The sequence below is a fragment of the Phacochoerus africanus genome, chromosome 15, assembly GCF_016906955.1.
Source record: "Phacochoerus africanus isolate WHEZ1 chromosome 15, ROS_Pafr_v1, whole genome shotgun sequence".
Classification (NCBI taxonomy): Eukaryota; Metazoa; Chordata; class Mammalia; order Artiodactyla; family Suidae; genus Phacochoerus; species Phacochoerus africanus.
The window spans coordinates 20,020,718-20,044,283 of NC_062558.1; the positions used below are offsets into that span (position 1 = coordinate 20,020,718).

At 43.6% G+C, this 23,566-nt stretch overlaps 1 long non-coding RNA gene across 1 annotated transcript in view; it reads left to right on the forward strand.

Moving 5' to 3' along the window:
• The first annotated feature begins 674 nt into the window (after positions 1–674).
• The window catches only part of LOC125116774 (uncharacterized), a 45,139-nt gene continuing 22,247 nt past the window's right edge, over positions 675–23,566 (forward strand). Inside the window, exons 1-2 of the long non-coding RNA XR_007132420.1 lie at positions 675–830; positions 4,881–4,967. This is a non-coding gene — a long non-coding RNA (uncharacterized LOC125116774). The remainder of the gene's footprint in view (positions 831–4,880; positions 4,968–23,566) is intronic.

Consider the following 23,566-nt stretch of genomic DNA (forward strand, 5'->3'; position numbering starts at 1 on the left):
CTGCCCAGCCAGTTCCTGCTGGTTAGTGGCATTTGCTGCACCCCTGGGTGACTGCTCTGAAGCTGCCCAATGCCACCTATGAAGCTCAGCTATCTCATTCTGACTCTGTCCAGAAAGGCTCAGCTTCCCCATCAACAATATTCTGGTCCTTCAAGACCCACACCAGCTCTCCCTGGGGTGCACTCAAGACCCCACTGTGGCCATGGTTTCACACCAGCAAAATAAAGTGAATTAAACCTAAGGGGGGAAAAACTGGCTTTACCAGCCAAGGCTAAACAACAGAGCAACAGAGACTTTCAGATAAAAAGAAAAAAAAAAAGTAGTAAGAAATTAAAGATTAATTAACGTACTGATTAAAAAGGAAAATTTTGCCAAGATAGCTTCCTGGACCTATGTGCCTCTAAGACATAGGTTCACATTTTTCAAGCCAAAGATTGATAGGATTACCATGAGAAATGACAAATCCATAGTCTCAGAGAAGTTTTATACACCTCTCTCAGCAAGAGATAACATAAAGAGTCAATAAATTACTTGATATATAAGAACTAAAAAACACTCAGGTAGCCGCTCCCAGATAATCTCCATGGAGAACTGGCTAAATCCTGCCTTATGAAGAGGTCGCCTGAGAGAAACCCAAAACCACAGACTCTACAGGGACTGGCCAGATGAGACCAGCTTCCCTTAAAAGACAGGGCTGGAAACAACCTTAGAGGGAAGGCTAAGAGCCTAGACAGCTGTAAAGAACAGCAGCCATAGCACTTCCGAAGGGGGGAATATCAGAGACTCCAGGGAATGAAGTTTCCAGATGCTCAGTGGAACGGACTGCTAAGGTGAGGCACTGGGTCACGTCTGGTAGAAGTTTGATTAGCAAGGCTGTCCTGGGAGTTCCTGTGTGGCTCAGTAGGTTAAGGATCTGACATTGTCACTGTGAGAATGCAGGTTCTATCCCTGGCCCCAGTGGGTTAAGGATCTGGCGTTGCTTTGAGCTGTGGTGTAGGTTGCAGACGTGGCTCCAATTCGACCCTGATCCTGGGAACTTCCATATGGCACAGGTACGGCCCTACAAAGAAAAAAGGAAGGGAGGGAGGAAGGGAAAGAAAGAAAGTAAGAAAGAAGGAAAGAAAGAAAGAAAAGGGAAAAAGAAAGGCCGGCTGTCCTGGGTGATGGGGACACTCAGGCCAGACTCTGCTTGGTCCTTTGAGTAAAGTGGCCACTTCTTGGGGGGAGAATTTAGAACTTTGCAGATCAAATTGAAGGTTCTCCTGGGATTTTCACACATACCACAGACCCTCTTTCCCAGTTCACCCCAACCACCTCTTAGGATGCTTTGCTTCACAGCCAGGAGGAGGCTGCTATGCTTGTAGAACAGATGTTGATGGTATTAGCTCAGCGGGGACCTCAGGGTCCCCGGGCCACACCGGTTTTCAGAGGGAAGGTGGGAGGCCAGGCTCCGATGCTCAGGCGCTGTGTCTCCAGACATGGGTTCCAGGAAATGAGGGCCGAGAGAGTAAAGTCTACTCTGGCTGGGGGGCTGCACAACGGAGATTAGAACTCCAGACCCCCGGCCACTTCCTCTGGGTCATGCTGCTGCCTCGTTTCCTGTTTTTCCACTCAGGCAAATTGTGACATGAAATTTGAAAACCAGTCACCAGGCTGAAGAATGCAAGGTATTCAGGTCATTAAGGGCGTTGTTTACAAAGAGCCAGGACAATGCAGTCTACACGTGAAACATCCCCCTCCTGCGAAAGAGAGGTGAACTCCAGCTGCTGCAGCGAATGTCCTGCTTCATCGCGCGCTCAGCTGACACTGTTGTCAAAAGTAGACCTGTTTTTAGGAAGGCACACTAAAGTGCCCTTTGTTTTTTGGTTTTAACTTGACAAAAAACCTCACTACTTGAAATAGCAAGAAATGAATCCATCCATCCATCAACCAACCCAAACCTATATATTTTTGCCCAAGCCTTAAAATATATATTTACACTTTCAATAACATGTAGTGGAAACACTGTGCTTTGTAAGAACTAAGGCATTTGATTCTTCCTGTCAAGCAGTAAACTAGAGACATTCGTCACAGCAAATGGCTTGTTCTGCCATATACTCATTTGTCATGTTGTTGCTTTCTGCTGTTTGCTCATTTTTAGGCTCTACAGCGGGGATTTGTAAACTTTTTCCATCCAGGGCCAGAGAGCAGGTGCTTTCCGCTGTGAGTCAAGCTCTCCCTGTGTGGGGGCACCTCTGCCTCCAGCACAGGGTAGTCCCCAAGGGATGTAAGCAGAGGAGGGCATCTGGATTGGCCCCAGGCTGCAGGAGCAGGTCCCTGCTGGGCAGTACACTGTGCTGTGTGGCCAGAGGAGCGCCGGCCAGGTGTCAGCCTCAGCTTGGCGCAATTAAGCATCCTTCGTCTCTGCTCTGCATAACCCAACTTGCTTGTATGCTCTTCTCAGCGAGCAAAGTATAAGCCTTGTGGACGGGGACAAGACTTTCTGAATCTGATATTCTCCATGATTCACACTTGAGGAAGGCACTCTGGCTGTACTATCCAACCACTCAGAATCAAATCCTGGTCTCACCACTGAAGAGCTGTGAGACCCTGGACAGGGCCTCCATGGGTGAATGGGATGGATGAAGCGTAAACAAAATGCAGTCTCTACGTACAATGGAATATTCTTTGGCCTTCAAAAAGAAGGAAATCTTGAAACATGCTACAGCAAGGATATTATGAAAAATGAAATAAGCCAGTCACAAAAGGACAAATACTGTGTAATTCTACTGACATGAGGTAGCTAGAGGAGCCACATTTATAGACAGTAGACTATTGACTGCCAAGGTCTGAGGGAGGGGGAATAAGAGGTATTGTTTAATGGGGGCAGTTTTAGTTTTGCCAGGTGAAAAAGTCCTAGAGATCTGTTGCACAACAGTGTGAATGTATGGCAACCTAAATGTCCATCCACAGATGAATGGATTAAGAAGATGTGATGCGAGAGCATGCGTGTGTGCACACACACGGGTCCCTTTCACCTTTTGGCTGTTTGTAAATGATGCTGTTAGGAACACGAGTGCACAAATATCTCTTTAAGACTTTGCTTTCAATTCTTTGGGGGATATACTCAGAAGTGGAATTGCTGAATCTATAGGAATTCTGTCTTTCATTTTTTAAGCAACTGCCCTACTGTTTTCCATAGCAGCTGTACGATTTCATATTCCCACCAATAGTGTGGAAGGGTGCCAGTTTCTCCACAGCCTTGCCAACACTTGCTATTTTCAGTTTTGTTTTTGTTTTTGTTTTTTTGATAGTACCTTCATGATGGGTATGAAGTGGCACCTCACTGTAGTTTGATTTGCATTTTCCTAATGATCAGTGATGTTGAGCATCTGCCCATGTGCTTACTGGAAATCACGTAGATTTTATTCAAGTCTGTTAGTCTGATGCTAACTTTTAACCATTTGAACATATAGCCTGTAGGTCTTCATTTGAAATCTTGCCTCAAACCCAGCAAATGTTAAAGGCAGAACTGAGTCCAACCCATCCCAGAGCATTTTACTACCAAGTTAGGTGTGGATTGACCCTGTAAAATATTTAGGATAGTAGCAAAAGACAGAAATGGTGGATTCTATTAAAGGGTTTTATCTTAGCCAAGGAAGATAAAACTAAATACTTTGTCCAGCACCTTGTGTAGGGCCTCCAGGTACCACACCTGCAAGTGCAATGTCTAAGCCAGTAGCATCAGCATCACCCAGAGAGCAGCAGAAATGCAGGCTCTCTAGCCCCACCCCAGGTGGACTAAATCAGAATCTGCATTTTAAGGACTTCCCAGGTGATCTGTATGAGCTCTGAAGTTTGAGAAGCTGGTCAGTATGTTCATGAGGGCACCCAGGAAGGCTAAAAACAAACATAAATATCAGTAACGCTTACAGAGCACTCACCACACACCGAGAACCATGCTGATGCTTTTCCTGTATCATCACAAGAGTAGGTAAACTTAAGAATTGAGAAGCCTGAGGCTTAGAAAGGCTACTCACCCCAGGTCACAGCTAGTAAGCGGGAGCCAGGCAGTCTGAAAATAATCTGATGAATTTCATATACTATTTCATCTCTTAAAGGGATCGATGGAGTAAAAGGAACAAATAAATAAGGAAGGAATAAGTAAAAGGAATCAATTGTATCCCCTGATAGACTGTCATCCATCAAAATCTTAAATTCAGGAGTTAACCATGTGGGCTGGGGTGGGTTTTTCCCCAGTTCTGAAGCTTCCCCCTAAGTGGAGAACCAAGGGGATCTCTGGTTGGTGGAGAGAGCCTAGCACAGCCCAGGCCTGGACCCCAGCACCCACCTGCCTCCAGAGAACGTGGACTCAGCAGCACCCCCTGCAGGAGAGTGTGGGGCAGATCTGGCTACCAGGCTGGTCTGTCCCTGCAGGTCCTGGGCTCTGAAGCCCTTGTTTCACAGACTCACATGCTAACACTTGGAACTTCCCACCTCCCTTACTCTTCGTTGTATTTCTAGATGGTTTCAGAATTTGGCCCCCTCACACCCAGCATTCCTCATTTAAATAATTTAATTTAAATAAATGTTTTTAAATATTTGGGGGGGGGGTTGGCCGTACCCATGGCATTCGGAAGTTCTGGAGTCAGGGATTGAACCCACACCAGAGTAGTAACAGCTCCGGATCCTTCTGATGGGCCACTGGGGAGCTCCAATATTTATTTTTAATATATGTTTAAATAATATTGATTTTGTAATTTTTTTATTTTAAACAATATTTCAAATAAGTACATGTTTAATGTAACAAATATTTATATAATATTGTGTAGATTAAATGGTTTCACAAAATGTCAAAATATTAAGGCTCACTACACTAGTGACTCACCGTTTTTCTCCAGAAGGCTATCCCAAGGATGATGCTAAAGACAGAAGGCCAGTGAATGGTCGCGGGAAGGCAGGGCCAGTTCCCCCACCTTCAGTGTAAGGTAAGTTGCCACACTCGGTGGGGTAGCTGTTTCCACTCCTGTCCACACAGGAGACATTGGTGTGCTTTCTAAGGTGATGTAGCAGGTGCTGCTTGTCATTTTTTAGGTAAAGTACCTATTGGACTTGGGCTTGAAAGACTGACACAAACCTCAGGCCACTTTATGTGGGGCATACCTGCTGAATGATCCCCTGATGGGGGAGGCTTGTTCTGAGGTCATTACTGGGATTTTCAGGATGTCTCTAGTTTCAGGGAACAGAGTTTACAGCCCCAGCATTTGGACAGAAAGCAAGCAAATGGTGATGAAGGCAACATTCCAGGCTTTCTTGTTTGCTTGCAGACTATCATGATTAAAGGGCATGGTGCAGCGAGTATTTCTTCCAGCCGAAATAAAAACAGGTCAGGTGCCTTCCCACATCTGAAGTCCAAAGGGTTGTCAGTTTGGTTAGGACAATGGTGATCAAACTCTGAGGGTCCCAGAGCCAAGAGCAGAGGTCACACTGACAAGGAGGAAACAGGAGGGTGTTGAAAGGATGGGTGAGAACACCCTGCGGGGTTTTATTTTTCTCCTGCCTGTTAGAGAGGAGAGAGTGGAACCGGAGAAAACGGAATCTGCAGGCACTGTGGGAGGCTCCACGTGCTATGTCGCGTCAGACACAGTCTCACTGCTGCCTGGGAGCTGCCGGGGGAGGAACCTCATTGGGTCCTGCTGATTTCAGGGCACAGGAGAGAAAGACTGAAAGAGAGCCATGGATCCTGGGTTGTAGGTAATCCATCTGGGAGAACAGAGTTCCCTCCCACCGTAGCTGCTGCATTCTCTGGACTGTTTAGTCCCAATCCACTTCACATGCTCTGGGCCATGGTCCCTATCCAACCAGCCAGTGATGGCTGAGAAAGACAAGCTCAGCCCAGTAGTAGCCTGGGTGGAGGTAATGAACGAGGCAAACAGGCCTGAGGAAGGACACATCAGATGTAAAGGATCTCTGGAAGAGCTGTCCCTGCCCCCTTTTGCCAGCTCCAGGCTGGGAGCTTCCCCTCGGTCTGGGCACCTGCCCTGTCAGAGATCTGCTCCTGGCAGCCAGTGCCTCCTGCTTCCCACTCCTGCCTTCTCTCCACCTGGTTTCAGCCTCATCACAATCTACAAGGTAGGTCTCCTGTCCATTTAAGAAATGGGGACCGCAAGCCTCTGAGAGACTTGAAAAGTGACGGAGGACACAGAAGAGGACCCGGAACTTGAGCTCCAGGCTGCTAATGCCAGAGCTTGTGCACCTGCAGTTCTGCCACAGCCTCACATTGCTCTGTCACAGGGCAGGGCTAACTTCAGACATGTGAGTGCCCGGCGGTGGCACATTAATCCTACACAAAAGAGAATTCCGATTTCAGGTCTCAAATTATGAAAACAATACAAGAAATACCTGTATGGACAGCATTCTTGATGTGCATAAAACTTGGAGAGAAGGAAAGCCAAGGAATGTGTTTTCTTGTCTTTAACAGAATCAGGACAATAACTTGACCTCCTCCCCAGAGTTTTCCATCACTTCCCTCGGCAGAGCAGAGCCGTCTCCCACTCTCTGGCCACAGGAGGGTCCCCAGCTTGGATCAGCAGCCTTCTTCATAGAACCAGTCCTACTGAGCTTCTGCTGGGCCTGTTTCCCCACAGCTTCCATACCCGAAGGGCTTCAGAGCAGCAGTTTTATTTGAAAGAGGCTGTTGAAACACCAGCATTAGGGCACTTGGCAGGATCACAACAGCAATAGAAGGGTGGGAGCCTGGACCCCTCCCCGTGGCCTCTGCCCTCACCTCGGCTCCCCATCCTCACTGCCCGTTACTCCCTGTGCTACATGTGTTTCAAGAGTAAATGAGGTCACAGTTCACTTGGCAGCTGCAGGCTCCAGCCCAGCCCCAACTCTCATGTTTTTTTTCTCCAAAACAGGTAGCTGAGCTGTCACAATGGACAAAACCTAAAAGAAGGGGCGGGCTGTCCTGTGCATCTCCCACTCTGCAGGTGGTCTGAGGTTTCCCTTATCACCCATCTGTGTGTTTTCACTATCAGACCCTGTGCTCCCAACTCCACCCGGGCACCCTCTCTTCCCCTTCTGCTCCTGCTTGTTCAGAACCCCCTCCACCACCCACCAAGTGCTGAGCTGACACCTCATAGCCTGGCACCCATCACTGATCCTCCAGGCCTTGGTGCCCCTGTCTCTGGCTTGGGGGGTGTTCCTAGTCCCCATCTCAGAGGTTGTGAGGACCACGCTGAAGAACCTGCAGGTGCTCAGACCCCCTGTTTGTGGCTGCTCCATGATGTTTCTCCCAAATAACCATTATCTTTCTTTTCTAAAAAGATTTGGGGGCTTCCTGTCATGACTCAGTGGTTAACAAACCCAACTACCATCCATGAGGACATGGGTTCAATCCCTGGCCTTGCTCAGCGGGTTAAGGATCCAGCGTTACTGTGAGCTGTGATGTAGATCACAGACATGGCTCAGATCCCGCATTGCTGTGGCTGTGGTTTTGGCCGGCAGCTATAGCTCCGATTGGACCCCTAGCCTGGGAACCTCCACATGTCTTGGGTATAGCCCTAAAAAGACAAAAGACAAAAAAAAAATTTATTGAAGTATAGTTGATTTACAGTGTTCCCTTAATTTCTACTGTACAGCAAAGTGACTCAGTTATATATACATATATATTTATATATATATAAGAATATATATATTTTTTTCGTATTTTCTGTTATGGCTTATTACAAGGTATTGAATATAGTTCCCTATATGTACAATAGGACCTTGTTGTTTATCAAGTCTATATTTAATATTTTGCATCTGCTAATACCAAATTCCCATCCATGCCTCCCTCACCCCTTACCCCATGGCAACCACGAGTCTGTTCTCTATGTTTGTGAGTCTGTTTCTGTTTGGAGATGGGTTATTTGTGTCATATTTTAGATTCCACATATAAGTGATATATGATATTTGTCTCTCTCTGACTTACTTTACTTAATATATAATTCTAGGTCCATCCATGTTGCTGCAAATGCATTATGTCATTATTGTTTATGACTGAGTAATATCCCATTGTATATATGTACCACATTTTAATCCATTCATCTGTCAGTGGACATTTAGGTTGTTTCCATGTCTTGGCTATTGTAAATAATGCCTCAGTGAACATAGGGGTCCATGTATCTTTTTGAATTACAGTTTTTTGTGTGTGTGTTTTGTTGTTGATGTTGTTTTGTTTTGATTTTTTTTGGCTTTTTGCTATTTCTTTGGGCTGTTCCCACGGCATATGGACGTTCCCAGGCTAGGGGTCGAATCGGAGCTGTAGCCACTGGCCTACGCCAGAGCCACAGCAACGTGGGATCCACCACAGCTCATGGCAATGCCGGATCCTTAACCTACTGAGCAAGGGCAGGGACCGAACCCGCAACCTCATGGTTCCTTAGTCGGATTCGGTAACCACTGCGCCACAACGGGAACTCCTGAATTACAGTTTTATCTGGATAGATGCATAGAAGTGGGATTGCTGGATCATATGGAAACTTGATTTTTAGCTTGTTTGTTTGTTTGTTGTGTTTTTTTGTCTTTTTTTCCACCTGCAGCATGTGGAAATTCCCAGGCTGGGGGTCGAATTGGAGCTGTAGCTGCCAGCCTGCACCACAGCCACAGCAATGCAGGATCCAAGCCACATCTGTGACCTATACCACAGCTCATGGCAACACGGGATCCTTTACCCACTGAGCAAGGCCAGGGATGGAACCCACATCCTCACGGATAATAATCGGGTTCATTACTGCTGAGCCATGACGGGAACTCAATTTTTAGTTTTTTGAGGAAACTCCATACTGTTTTCCATACTGGTTGCACTAATTTACGTTCCTACCAACAGTGTAGGAAGGTTCCCTTTTCTCCATACCTTCTCCAGCATTTATTGTTTGTAGCCATTCTGACTGGTGTGAGGTGGTACCTCATTGTAGTTTTGGTTTGCATTTCTCTAATAATTGACAATGATGGGCATCTTTTCATATGACTGTCGGCCATCTTTACGTATTCTTTGGAGAAATGTCTTTTTAGGTCTTCTGCCCATTTTTTGATTGAGTGCTTTTTTTTGTTATTGAGTTGAATGTGCTGTTTGTATATTTTGGAGATCAAGCCCTTGCCAGTTGCTTCGTTTGCAAATATTTTCTCCCAGTCCATAGGTTGTCTTTTCATTTTGTCTATAGTTTTCTTTGCTGTACAAAAGCTTACAAGTTTGATTAGGTCCCATTTGTTTATTTTTGCTTTTATTTCTATTGCCTTGAGAGACTGAGTTAAGAAAACATTGGTACAGTTTATATCAGAGAATGTTTTGCCTCTGTTCTCTTCTAGGAGTTTTATGGTATCCTGTATTATATTTGAGTTTCTAAGCCATTTTGAGTTTACTTTTGTTTATGGTGTGAGGGTGTGTTCTAACTTCATTGATTTGCATGCATCTGTCCAACTTTCCCAGCACCACTTGCTGAAAAGACTGTATTTTTCTCATTTTATATTCTTGCCTCCTTTGTCAAAGATTAGTTAGGTTTATTCCTAGGTATTTTACTTTATTTTTGATATAATTTTAAAGGTGATTTTTTTTTTACTTTCTCTTTCTGATATTTCATTGTTAGTGTAAAGAAATGCAACAGATTTCTGTATATTAATCTTGTATCCTTCTACCTTGCTGAATTTATTTATTCTAGTAGCTTTTGTGTAGAGTCTTTAATTTTCTGTATAGAGTCTCATGTCACCTGCATATAATTTTGAGTTTCTTTTTGTGTCCAGTGAGAGGGTGTGTTCTAATTTCAATGATTTACATGCACCTGTCCAGTTTTCCCAGTGTGAGTTGCTGAAGAGACTGTCTTTTTTTTTTTTTTATAATTTTTTTTTTTATTTTCCCACTGTACGGCAAGGGGGTCAGGTTATCCTTACATGTATACATTACAATTACATTTTTCGGAGTTCCCGTCCTGGCACAGTGGTTAACAAATCCGACTAGGAACCATGAGGTTGCGGGTTCGGTCCCTGCCCTTGCTCAGTGGGTTAACGATCCGGCGTTGCCGTGAGCTGTGGTGTAGGTTGCAGACGCGGCTCGGATCCTGCGTTTGCTGTGGCTCTGGCATAGGCCGGTGGCTACAGCTCCGATTTGACCCCTAGCCTGGGAACCTCCATATGCCGCGGGAGCGGCCCAAAGAAATAGCAAAAAGACAAAAAAATAAATAAATAAATAAAAAATTACATTTTTCCCCCACCCTTTCTTCTGTTGCAACATGAGTATCTAGACAAAGTTCTCAATGCTATTCAGCAGGATCTCCTTGTAAATCTATTCTAAGTTGTGTCTGATAAGCCCAAGATCCCGATCCCTCCCACTCCCTCCCCCTCCCATCAGGCAGCCACAAGTCTGAAGAGACTGTCTTTTCTCCATTGTATATTTTGCCTCTTTTGTTGAAGATTAATTGAACATAGATGTGTGCGTTTATTTGTGGGCTTTCTATTTTGTCCCATTGATCCATGTCTATTTTTGTGCCAATACCACACTGTTTTGATTACTCTAGCTTTGTAATATTATCTAAGTCTGGGAGGAATTATGCCTCCAGATTTGTTCTTTTTCCCCAGGAATGCTTTGATGATTCTGGGTCTCTTGTGGTTCTGTGTAAATTTTAGGATTATTTGTTCCAGTTCTGTGAAAAAATACCATGGCTAATTTGATAGGGATCATATCATTGCTTTGGGTAATATGGCCATTTCAACAATACTAATTCTTCCAATCCAAGATCAATGGATATCTTTCCATTTCTTTATATTTTCTTCAGTTTCCTTTAGCAATGTTTTTATGTTTATAGTTCTCAGCATATAGGTCTTTTGCCTCCTTGGTTAGGTTTATTCCTGGTATTTTATTTTATTTTATTTCAATACAATTTTAAAGGGAATTTTTTACTTTCTCTTTCTGATATTTCATTGTTAGTGTAAAGAAATGCAACAGATTTCTGTATATTAATCTTGTATTCTGGCTACCTTGCTAAATTCACTTATTCTGATAGCTTTTGAGTGGAACCTAGTTTTCCATATAGAGTATCATGTCACCTGCATATAATTGTGAGTTGATTTTTGTGCGTGGTGAGAGGGTGTGTTCTAACTTCATGATTTACGTGCGATTGTCCAGCTTTCCCAGCTCCATATGCTGAAGAGAGTATATTTTCCCTCTTTGTATATTGTTGCCAAACAGCCGTTTCCTAACCTCTCTGCTGCTGAGAGACCTGACTGTCATGCGTAGAACTTAACACACACTGACACCACTTAGGAAAGAGTTTGAGACTGAGCTTGCTTCCACGCCAGCTCCTGCCCAGACCCCTAGTGATGTGCATTCCTTGGGCATCAGCCTCACTCAGATGAATGTCTTCTATTCCATCCACATCCAGCCCCATGAAAGCCCATCTTCCACCTACTTGACTCTGACGTCCCCTTATTTGAGGGCAGAGTTCTTTACCTTTTCATTGGAATTCAAGCTTAACTTGTAGTTTCCCTTTCTTTCTTTTTTTCTATTTCTTTTTTTTCTTTCTTTCTTTCTTTTTTTTTTTTTTTAGGGCACCTGTGCCCGAAGGAAGTTCCCAGGCTAGGGGTCAGATCAGAGCTGCAGCCACTGGCCTACATCACAGCCACAGCAACTCGAGACCCCAGCCATATCTGCAACCTGCACCACAGCTCACAGCAACGCCAGATCCCCGACCCGCTGACAAAGGCCAGGGATGGAACTCAAAGCCTCATGGATACCAGTCGGGTTAATTTACACTGTGCCACAATGGGAACTCTCTCATGTCTTTTTCTGAGCAGCCTTTTAGGAGGGTTTCTGCTGGTGGTCAAACTCCAGACATCATCTGGACAGGCAGTGAGGTTGAGATGCTTTTGAGGGGTTTGGTTCTGCACCTGCACACGGAGCAGTGCTCCTGGGTCCACTTTTTTGGGGGGTTGGAGGACAGGTGCCATGAAGAAATGCATCCTGCACAGATAAAGGAATGTCCAGCCTTTAATAACAGGAAAAAGGAACAATTCTGGAGCCCTTACAGGTACAGTACATATTCAACCCCCAGGCCCTGAGTGGTGCAGTCTCTAATTTGAGCTGCTTGCTTTTGTTCCTTCGCCACTACACCCACCACCACCCACTCCCTCCCCTCCCTACCCCAACTTTCCCACAGTAAAGACTTCAAGGAGCAGCTGTTGTGGATTTAAAAACCCTCTAGCCTACTGACCAATAACGTGATATCAAGGTTTATCTTTTAATAAAAAGTACATTTGCAGTCCTTTTTTAATAACGTTCTTTGAGATGACTTTTGTTCAGTGAAACCACATTGGGAATCACAACAGAATAAGATATATTTGTCGGATACTTTTGTCAATTTCTTCTTCTGGAGAAAGTTTCGGAGGAACATGGAGATAGATCCACCACCCCTTACCCACGATTCGGAAACCCAGACGGCTCTGAACCAGGAGGTTTTTCAGGAGAGTTGGCAGCAAAGCCTGACCTGACCTGAGTCAAAACCCAACCTGAACTGCGTAGGCCTATTTTCGTTTTCACTTATCCCACAAATAGTGTAAATGTAAATATACTTTTCTGCAGAAATATTAGGGTGCTTTACTCCATAGTGCTGCCCTAGATCCTGTTTTACATATGATATAGTATATTATCCTTCTAAAATCTGAATTCTGAAATACATCTGGCTTCATGAATTTCAGATTAGGAATCATGGTCCAGTAAACACAGGGTGGGGGTGGTTTTTGGTTGCACCCATGGCATAAAGAAGTTCCCAGGCCAGGGATTGAACCCAAGCCATAGCAGTGACAATGCAGGATCCTTAACCTCTAGGCCACCAGGAAACTCCCAATATTTGTTATATAATTGACCAAATGGCCTAAGGGTTTGATCAAAGAAGTGTTCACATATTGAGAGGCAGGCAAGTCATTTTGGCTTATCCACAAATTAACTTGAATTTTATGGTAACTAAAGTAGCCTGTCTGTGGGCTCTCAAACCTACATCGTATGTCTTTGCTAATTATTAAAGAAGGAGTTCCCGTTGTGGCTCAGCAGAAGTGAATCTGACTAGTATCCATGAGGAGCAGGTTCGATCTCTGGCCTCGCTCAACAAGTTAAGGATCGGGTCTTGCCATGAGCTGTGTGTGGTGTAGGTTGCAGGTGCTGCTCGGATCCCGTGCTGCTGTGGCTGTGGTGTAAAGCGAAAGCTATAGCTCCGATTCAACGCCTAGCCTGAGAACCTCCATGTGCCTTGGGTGTGGCCCTAAAAACACAAAGAAAAAAAAATTATTAAAGGAAAGGGCACACTGACCAGAAGTAAAGAAGGGTCAGTGTTAAAAATAAAGCTTAAATGCCCCTCCTCCTGGGACATCAAGGCTGGTCCTCCTTTGATGATAAGCCTCCCTCCCAGGTGTCAAGGACATGCTGACTGCTGTGTGCATGCTGGTCTGCTCTTTTTTTTGAAACCTTGAAGAAATGTAACCTTGCTTGTTGAATGTTCTTTGTTCTGACAAGATACAAAACTGTGCTGAAAACCCTACTTCTCAGGAGCAGTTTCTCAGAGCAATCTAGGAAGCAGGCTTCTGGGAGAATCTGCAGTTTTGCTCACACAAAACTCTATTCTTATTATCAGTTGTTTATTGATGGTTGTTTATTCACAAGGGCCCACTGCCGCTCCCCCAGGCCGACGGCTCCACCCACTGTGTCTTCTCTGAGACACGAGTCTCCGGGAGTCTCCATACAGACCAGCTCACAACCCATGGCCCCCTCCTCTCCATGGGGTGTGGTCAAGTGGGGGTCTCCCCACGTTCGTCTCGGGGCCACTCAGCCTCCCTTCCACCGAGCACTGTGTGAGTGCAGAAAATGCCCTCTAACAAGTCCCGTCTATACAGACAGCAGGTGGTGGTTGCCAGGGGTTGGGTTCAGGGGTTTGCAGGAGGCAAGGGCTGGAGGGAATGAAAAGAGACATACTTCCACTTATAAAACAACCCGGTCCTGAGACATAAAGTACAGCCTGTGTCTACAGTTAACAATACTGTGTTGCAGACTTGAAAGTTGCTAAGAAAGTAGATCTTAAAAGCTCTCACAAGAAAAAAAAATGTTGTAACTCTGAGGTGATGGATGCTGACAACTTTGATGACCATTTCACAATGTCGACAGATGCCAAATCATTGTGTTTTGCACGTGAAACTGATGATAGATGCCAATTATACCTCAATAACAGTAAATAGAACTTTTAAAAGAAACTGAAAACCATGGAAAGAGCAAAAAATGATTTGTAATATGAATGTTGTATCAGCAGAATTTTAAAAATCTAAACTATCTTCTCCTGCATAAAATACCCGTACATTCCTTCTAACACCCATTTGTTAAATTCTGCCCTGTGCCAGGGCACTGGGGCCACAGAGGACAGGTGTTGTTGGGGCCCTATGTCCAGTGGGGAGCCTGACACCCATGGACGTTCACCCCTCGACAGTTGTCCTGACACGGTGGGGAGAAAACACCGTGGCCAAAGAGCTTCCCAAAGTCAGTGCCTCTGAGCCAAAGGGGTGCTTATTCAGGGGAAAAGCAGAGCAGAAGGGTCTAAGGAGAAGGCATTCAGACTAGGCAGCGTGGCAGGTGGAACAGAGTCCATTGGAGACAGATGCAGTGCAGGAGGCGCCTGGAGATGACATTTTAAAAGTCAGGAGAGGGAGTTCCCATCGTGGTGCAGTGGAAGCAAATCAGACTAGGAACCATGAAGTTTTGGGTTCCACCCCTGGCCTCACTCAGTGGGTTGAGGATCTGGCATTGCCACGAGCTGTGGTGTAGGTCAAAGATGTGGCTCGGATCTGGCATTGCTGTGGCTGTCTGATCTGACCCCTAGCCTGGGAATTCCATGTGCCTTGGGTGCAAGGAAAGACAAAAAGACAAAAAATAAATAAAAATAAAAGTCAGGCGAGGAGTTCCTGCTCTGGATTGTCTCTGCAGAGGCGCCAGTTCAATCCCCGGCCCAGCGCAGTAGATTAAATATCATGCCATTGCTGCAGCTCAGATTCGATACCTGGCCCAGGAACTTCCATATGCTGTGGGTGTAGCTGAGAAAGACAAAAAAACAAAACTTCAGGAGAGCCAGGTTGGGAAAGGAGCTCATTCCCAGCTGGAAGCTATGTGCCTTATTTAAAATAGTGGCTGGGTCATGATCCCTCCTCATGTGTAGATAGTTTGGAGATCAGAAAAGGTGCTGAATTGGTTTTCAGCAAGTTGCCCTGAGAACACGCAAATCGGGAACACGTGTGTCCTGCAGGCCCTGCGTGATGGTGAAGAAAACCACCCAGACAGATGCCTCCCTCCCTCTGCTCCCCGCATCTCATCACCCCACGGAGACCCTCAGTGACACTGCGAAGCCCAGGTGACCAAGCCATGTAGAGAAAAACTGGTATGCATTTCTTTTAAAAACGAAGGGTGATATTATGGTAATTTATCCTTAAAACATTTGTTGCTGCAAGAGAAGGGTCGGTAACATACAGACTGAAAGCACCGTTTTCTCCTTTCCTGAGCACCTGTGCTGAGTTTCATCTGCTCTGAAAGTAACTGTGGCTTGTTCACACGCAGCCCCTGCGGTCAGCGTGATGTGGGGAATTTTTTGTGAATTCTGCCTTGATTAATAAAATCTAAAGATAATAAGGCAGTGATTCAAACAATTGCCTGCCCATTCCTTTATGTAAACTTGGAACAGATGTGTGTTTATTCTTAATTTTATTATTTTATTTTTAATTGAGGTATAGTTGATGTACAATATTATGTTATAGGTATACAACATAGTGATACACAGTTTTAAAGGTTACACTCCATTTATAGTAATTATAAAATACTGGCTGTATTCCCTGCGTGGCACAATGTGTCGTCGTACAATCTATCCTTATTTATTTTATACATAATTGTTTGTACCTCTTAGTCTCCTCCCCCTATCCTGCCCCTCCCCCTTCTCTCTCCCTACTGGTAGCCACTAGTTTGTTTACTGTATCTGTGAGTCTGCTGCCTTTTTGTTATATTGACTAGTTTGTCTTATTTTTTAAATTCCCCATATAAGTGATACCATATAGTATCTGACTTATTTCACTTATCATAATACTCTCCAAGGCCATCTATGTTCTTGGAAATGGTAAAAATTCCATACTTTTCATGGCTGAGTAATATTCCATTGTGTATATACACAATATCTTCTTTATGCATTTGTCTGTTGATGGAAATTGTAAATAATGCTGCTATGAACATTAGGGTGCATGTATCTTTTTGAATAAGTATTTTCTTTTTTTGCGGGGGAGGGGAGGATTTTCCCCGAGCAGACTTGCTGTGGCATATGATAGTTCAATTTTAATTTTTTTGAGAAAACCCCAGGCTGATTCCCACAGTGGCTGTACCAATTTACATTCCCACTAACAGTGTATGAGGGTTTTCTTTTCCCCGCATCTTCTCCAGCATTTGTTATTTGTGTTCTTTTGGATGATGGCCGTTCTGACAGTCTCACAGTGCTTTTTACTTGCATCTCTCTGATGATTAATGATGTTGAGCATCTTTTCATGTGCAAGTTGTTATTAATTCTTGAGTAAAACTTGAGGGGGAGGAAATGTATATTTTCATCCTTCGATAGGACAGTATTTAAAATGATATTAATGGGAGTTCCCGTCGTGGCGCAGTGGTTAACGAATCCGACTAGGAACCATGAGGTTGCGGGTTCGGTCCCTGCCCTTGCTCAGTGGGTTAACGATCCGGCATTGCCATGAGCTGTGGTGTAGGTTGCAGACGCGGCTCGGATCCCGCATTGCTGTGGCTCTGGCGTAGGCTGGTGGCTACAGCTCTGATTCGACCCCTAGCCTGGGAACCTCCATATGCTGCGGGAGCAGCCCAAGAAATGGCAAAAAGACAAAAATAAATTAATTAATTAAATAAAATGATATTAATAAGCAATGAGATCCTGCTGAATAGCACTGGGACCTATATCTAGTCACTTATGACGGAGCATGACAATGTGAGAAGAATGTATATATGTATGTAAAACTGGGTCATCTTGCTGTACCGTAGAAAATTGACAGAACACTGTAAACCAGCTATGACAGAAAAAATAAAAATCATTTTAAAAATAAATAAATAAATGAGATTAAGAAATAATCTTATTCTTTGGCCCGAAAACTCTACCTTGTTCTTGGCTTCAAAAGGATGGGCTGGAATTGACAGGGCCTTTCACATCATTTATGTGGCTGTGGTCACGAGGATGTCTTAATAAACCAGGTGAGGACACTTACCTGAGATGATCTTCTGAACTGTCTCCTTCATCTGTGTCTTTTGGCTGCACTGAAAATTGAGTTATAATATTGCCTTTTTAGGTGTCCTCTTAAAATGTAGATACCTTGGGGAGTTCCCGTCATAGCGCGACAGAAACGAATCCGACTAGGAACCATGACGTTGCGGGTTCGATCCCTGACCTCACTCAGAGGATTAAGGATCCTGCATTGCCATGAGCTGTGGTGTAGGTTGTAGACGCGGCTCAGATCGTGCGTTGCTGCGGCTGTGGTGTATACCAGCAGCTGTAGCTCCGATTAGACCCCTAGCCTGGGAACCTCCATGTGCTATGAGTGCGGCCCTAAAAAGCAAAAGACAAAAAATATATATATAAATACCTTGGAATGAGTCCTACATGAAGCCTCATCCAGAGAAGTTAAGTAAGTGGCTCAGAGTCACATAGCGTGCTGGGAAAAGACCAGAATCCAACCTTGGCTTCTGATTTGTTTTTCAGCCCCATACTTCCTAATGGCCTGATTCAAATCCCATCTGTCTGTCTGCTTTCACACACAGTGGAGATTGTATGGTCCACAAAGCATAACATATTGGCTACCTAAGCCTCTAAAGAAAAAAGCTTGCCAACGTCTGGTTGAGATGATTGTTGTACATATAGAGGAATTTGAAACATAGCACATTTATTTTATACCTGATATAAAGAATAGACCTCAGATTGAGCAGAGGGCCCATTCCACTGTTACCAAACCAAACTCAGGCCCACTCACACATGCAGTAAAGCTGATCTAGTGACCCTGGGTTGTGATGAAGGAAAGAGCAGTGTTTACTGCAGGTGACAAGCAAGGAGTCTAGGGCAGTTAATGCTTAAAAGACCCCAACTCCCCGAAGGCTTTCAGGGAAAGGCTTTTAAGGACAGAGGGAGGGAGAGGGTGGAGGGGTATGCCACTTGTGGACTTACTTCTGACTGGCTGGCAGTGAAATAATCAGGAATCAGCATCAACCTTCTGGTTCCAACCTGTCTGGGGTCTACCTGTTTGTGGGCAGCAACAGTTACCTTCTTCCACCTGGTGGGGGCTTCAGCACCTGCAAAACATCTCTAAGGACAGGACCAAGAATATGATCTATAGCCTTTGAGGAGGAGCTAAAGATCCTTGATTTGTTTAATGGTTAAAGTATTATTATTTCTAATTGCTTGATTCTTTTCCTTTATTTCTGCATTTTTTCCCACTTCTCTCATTAAATTGGTTCTTTGACTAAAGTCTTTCTGTAGATACAAAGGCGGCGGCGGGGGGGATATCCATGCTGGGAAGGCCTCCAGGGTCCTTGGTTACAATCCCGCCCAGCCCCCTTTTGTTTGATATTCCTCAGTCTTGAGGAAGAACAGGTGCAGAATGAGAAAGAGAAAAGTTGCGGGCTGAGAGGTGAATCATAAACTTGGCAGAGGATCTCAGTTTTAGTTCCATTTCTGTTCCAGTTTTCCCCAACTCTTTGAGGGAATGGGGTGATGACTGCTCTGGCTATTTGCTGCTGAAATGGGGTGTAGTCCTGCCTAATTTGGGGAATGGACACAGAGTTGGAAATCATCTTGAGTTCCAAGCTTAGCATCAGAATTTTGTATTATGAAATTTTTGTATTATGTTCCAAACTTAGCAACAGAATTTTGTATTATGAGAACATTAACCTTCTTTAATGTCTAGAGCACCTAGACAAATATTCAAAAATTATTAGACATATTAGAGTGAGGATAAAGATCAAAATACCCCTTTGTAGTATTTCCCAAAAGAGTCCTCCTATTTTAGATTGCAACCAGGAGAATTAAGTTTTGGAGTGTTTCCCTTTTATATATATTCAGTAACATAGTAGCCTTTTGAATTATTCTATATTTGGATTTTAACTTTTCCAGGGGTATTAATTATACATAACAGTAGCAATTGGCCGTTATACATATTTTCTTTTCTTTCCTTTCTTTTCTTTCCTTTCTTTTCTTTGCTTTTCTCGGCCAAAATATAATCTAAGGCAATTTTATTAGCTAATACTATTCTGGCTAAAGAATCTAGCACCTTCTGCTGGTAGGCTATAGGTTGACCTGTCTTGTTTGCCATTGCTGTTTCTAAAGTAGGAGAAGGGTTTCATAGTTATGAGACCTTGAGACCATAATGTTGCAGCTGGCAGCTATTAGCAGATATTGTTTTGAAAATGGCTGGTGGTGTCCTAAAGTCTGATAAAGTTTAGGAAACTCAAGTTCTCAGTATTACAGGAACGTGTCTGAACCCACGTCCACAATGGCCACCTAGCTCCAATGTGGATGTCTGAAACACAGTTACTCCATTCTGTCTTTTAAGTATATTTGTACTTAATGGCTGAAGCAGATGTACAACACATTTTTAATGGGCCACATACAGGCTGTTTTGGTTAAGCCTCAAGTTCACATTAAACCATGTATAAGCCAGAAAGACTTCCCCGTACCATGATATGTGAAAATTTCTTCCACCACTTTCCTCTTTTGATTGCAAATCTCTCCATAGAAAGCACTGATAATTAATATATTTTTCCATCACTGCCAAACTGGTTTGGCTGCCTGCTCTGGGTCCAGATCATATGCTAGGACTGCTTTAAATTTGCCCAATCATCCACGTTGTGGGAAAACTTGTCAGACGTGACAAGCGAGTACAGAGAGGTATGCTGACAGGGAAGCCCTTCGTAGGCTGTACATTTTTTCAGTTATACCCAATTGTCACATAAACACTGTCCATGTGCTTCAAGATGTGTTACACACCATGAGTGTTAGACTCTGAAAACTCATTGGAGAACTGTTTTCCTATCCTAAACATTGAGGGCAACGGTGTGGTTAAAAGTAAAGCAATAATTTTGAATGTTGATAAGAAGACCATCATTTGGTAAAGAGTTGAATGATATTAGTACATCAGTCTTACAGGCCTGGTCTGGATTCTCCAAGCAGCTGCCCACCACTGCTCTCTTCTTCTCATCCTGGTATGAAGTATGTTTGAGGTCAGCAATCCTTTCTATAGACCCACCCAGGGCAGAGGCCCTTCTTAAGGGGGAAATAGGAATTTAAGAGTTAATTCCCTTCAGGGAGTTCCCTTGTGGCACAGAGGGTTAAGGTTCTGGCATTATGACTGCAGTAGCTCAGGTTGTTGCTGTGGCATGGGTTCCATCCCTGGCCTAGGAAGTTCCACATGCTGTGGGCGTGGCCAAAACAAAGAGTTAATTCCCTTCAGTTCCTTCGTGTATGAGATACTTAAGAGTACCTGATAAGAAGCCTTTGTCTGTTTGGAGATAGTCCTTTAAATGATGTTTTTCCAGTATGGATAATCCCTTGGTTATGGGGCCTCTGATCTTCAACCAAAGGTAGATTACAGTGAACAGCTTCAGACACAGGCTTAGAATATCTTCTTAATAACTCAATAAACTTTAAAATAATGTAACACAGCAACAAAGAGCTATTTGGGAAGTGAGCTTTAGACAGTAAATAATGGCCACAATTAAAACTATAATTTAATATGTATCAAGACATCATCTTTTTCTCTCTAAAATTACCCTCATTTTAATCAAATATAGCCAAATTAAGATTGTTTGCAAAGTAAATGTGGTTAATTGATCACATGGGCTTTTTTTTCCCCTTTATTTATTTATTTATTTATTTATTTTGGTCTTTTTAGGGCCACACCCATGGCATATGGAGGTTCCCAGGCTAGGAGTCCAATCAGAGCTGTGGCTGCCGGCCTACACCACAGCCACAGCAATGCAGGATCCGAGCCGTGTCTGCCACCTACATCACAGCTCATGGCAACACCGGATCCTTAACCCACTGAGCGAGGCCAGGGATCGAACCTGTGTCCTCATGGATGCTAGTCAGATTCATTTCCACTGAGTCATGATGGGAACTCCAACACTGGCTTTTTAAAATGGACTGTGCTGGAGCTTTTTGTAAGGAATCTCAGACTGAACCTGTAAAAAGCCAAGGCAGCCACACCAAGGGCTTGTCACAGATTTTGCCTGCAATATCTATAGATTTAGGTGAATTTTTCTCACCTCCAAATATATTGAGATTCTTGAATTTTTTAAGAGATAATCTTCCTTATTTATCTGATAAGACTTCTGGAAACCTGAGAATTTCTAATATCTGGAGGGATCAGGTAGAGAGAAAAGATAAATATTTCAGTTCTATTTACAAAGATATAATTTACCAAGTTGCTCTAAATCATAATCAGCCTAAGGGGAAAGGTTCCCTTACATCCAAAAAACAAAGATTAAAAGCCACTAATGTGTTAGACAAAGAGTCATAAAAAATAAAATCATATTTATCAGTTCATTCGGTCCCATGTAATTAATTTTTGTTCTGTTTGAGTCCAGTTTTTCCATTAGTTCTATTGACCTTGCCTGATGGCTGAGGATGATGGTGACAGTGATAATCTTAATGAGTCTGTGAAGTTTTTGTTAAGGCTTGTATGATTTGCCCAGGGAAGCAGGTGTCTTGATCACTTGAGATTGTAGAAAGTATACCCCAAGTGGAAAACACATTTTCCTAAACTTTTTTTTTTTTTTTTTGTCTTTTTAGGGCCACCCCACAGCATATGGAAGTTCCCAGACTAGGAGTCAAATCAGAACTGAGGCCTCCGGCCTACACCACAGCCACAGCAACTCCAGATCCAAGCCTCGTCTGCAAACTACACCACAGCTCATGCCAACACTGAATCCTTAACCCACTGAGCAAAGCCAGGGATTGAAACTGAGTCCTTATGGATCCTTGTCAGATTCATTTCTACTAACCCAGGACAGAAACGCCTAACCAAAATTTTTTTTTTTTTTTTAATTGTGAAAGCATCAGCCTTGTCGCAAGGGAAGTCTTAACCCATCAAATTAAAAAGTGGGATTTTCCAGGGAGCCAGAAAAAGCCAAGCGACTGTCTTGAGTTTCCCATGGCCCAGGCTATTTCATTCACAATAATTGTTTACCCATCTTAAATTCTCTGACTTAGGAGCAGACTGTTGCCAGTTTACAAGGACATAAGGACGGCAAAATTCTGACAATAAGGAAGACTTAATTTTTGTAGAGGTCGAATGGACTTTGTCTACATGTGCCTTAATCCTTCCAGATTCTGTTGTCTTTATGTGAAAGTCGGTTAGGGCATTTCTCTAATACTCAGGTTTCATCCCTTTAGTGAGTCAATGCTGATGACAGAAAACATTAAAGTCAGGATGTATATGATTTCCGGGAATTCCATATAATTTCTGGGACACCAATAATACATATTTATATAGACATAAAGAAGCCTTAATTTTACCTGTGCCCCAGGGTCCTCATCAGTGACCAGTCTCATGGTTAAGTCACGTCCAAATCCCTTCTGCTCTGACTTGTCAGGCAGAACCATCGAGGAAACAAGGGCCGACTTCGTTGGACTTCTGGACTTCTATGCTAATTATGAAACCTCTCTGTGCCCCTGGTTCCATCGCAAATGATATAGCGCTGTTCTAGAACCACACCATACGTGATGAGCCTTGTAATGGAGGTCTGCAAGTGTAGAATATGGAAATAAGACAGTACCTTCCCCACTGAGTTCTGTAGAAGGTGAAATGAGTTAGATGGTAATCATTATTTACACCCTGATTTCTCTTTTCTGTCCTCAAATCGATTTTCTGCTCTGTAAATTATCTGAGGATATTCAGAGCTTTTATGTTCCTCCTGCACAATTAAGCATGAATCACCAATGGAAATATTAAGCTAGTAACATGGTGTGGAAATCAGGAAGTGCTGTGGAAAAGTTTATACCTGTGTTTTGTTCTTGTTTGTTTGTTTTTAGGACTGAAGGTGCAGCATATGGAAGTTCCCAGGCTAGGAGTAGAATCAGAGATACAGCCACCAGCCTATACCACAGCCACAGCAATGCTGGATCCAAGCCGCCTCTGCAACCTATACCACAGCTCATGGCAACGCTGGATCCTTAACCCACTGAGTGGGGCCAGGGATTGAACCCACATCCTCGTGGATAACTAGTTGGGTTCGCTTCCACTGAGCCACAGCGGGAACTGCAAGTTTATGGTTGTTTGGGGGCCTTCTCACTCACTCCCTAAACCTGATAAAAATCATTCTTGCATTACCTGTTGTTTTAGGGTGCCCAGGCCTTTAAACTTTTATTTTGTTGTAAGCAATTAAATGTTTACTTGCTTGTCTAATTACTGAAGTTACAGACTAGGAATGATTCATTCTTCAAGTGTTTATTGTGGGTACCATGCCAGATTCTGGGCATATAAAACAAATGAAACC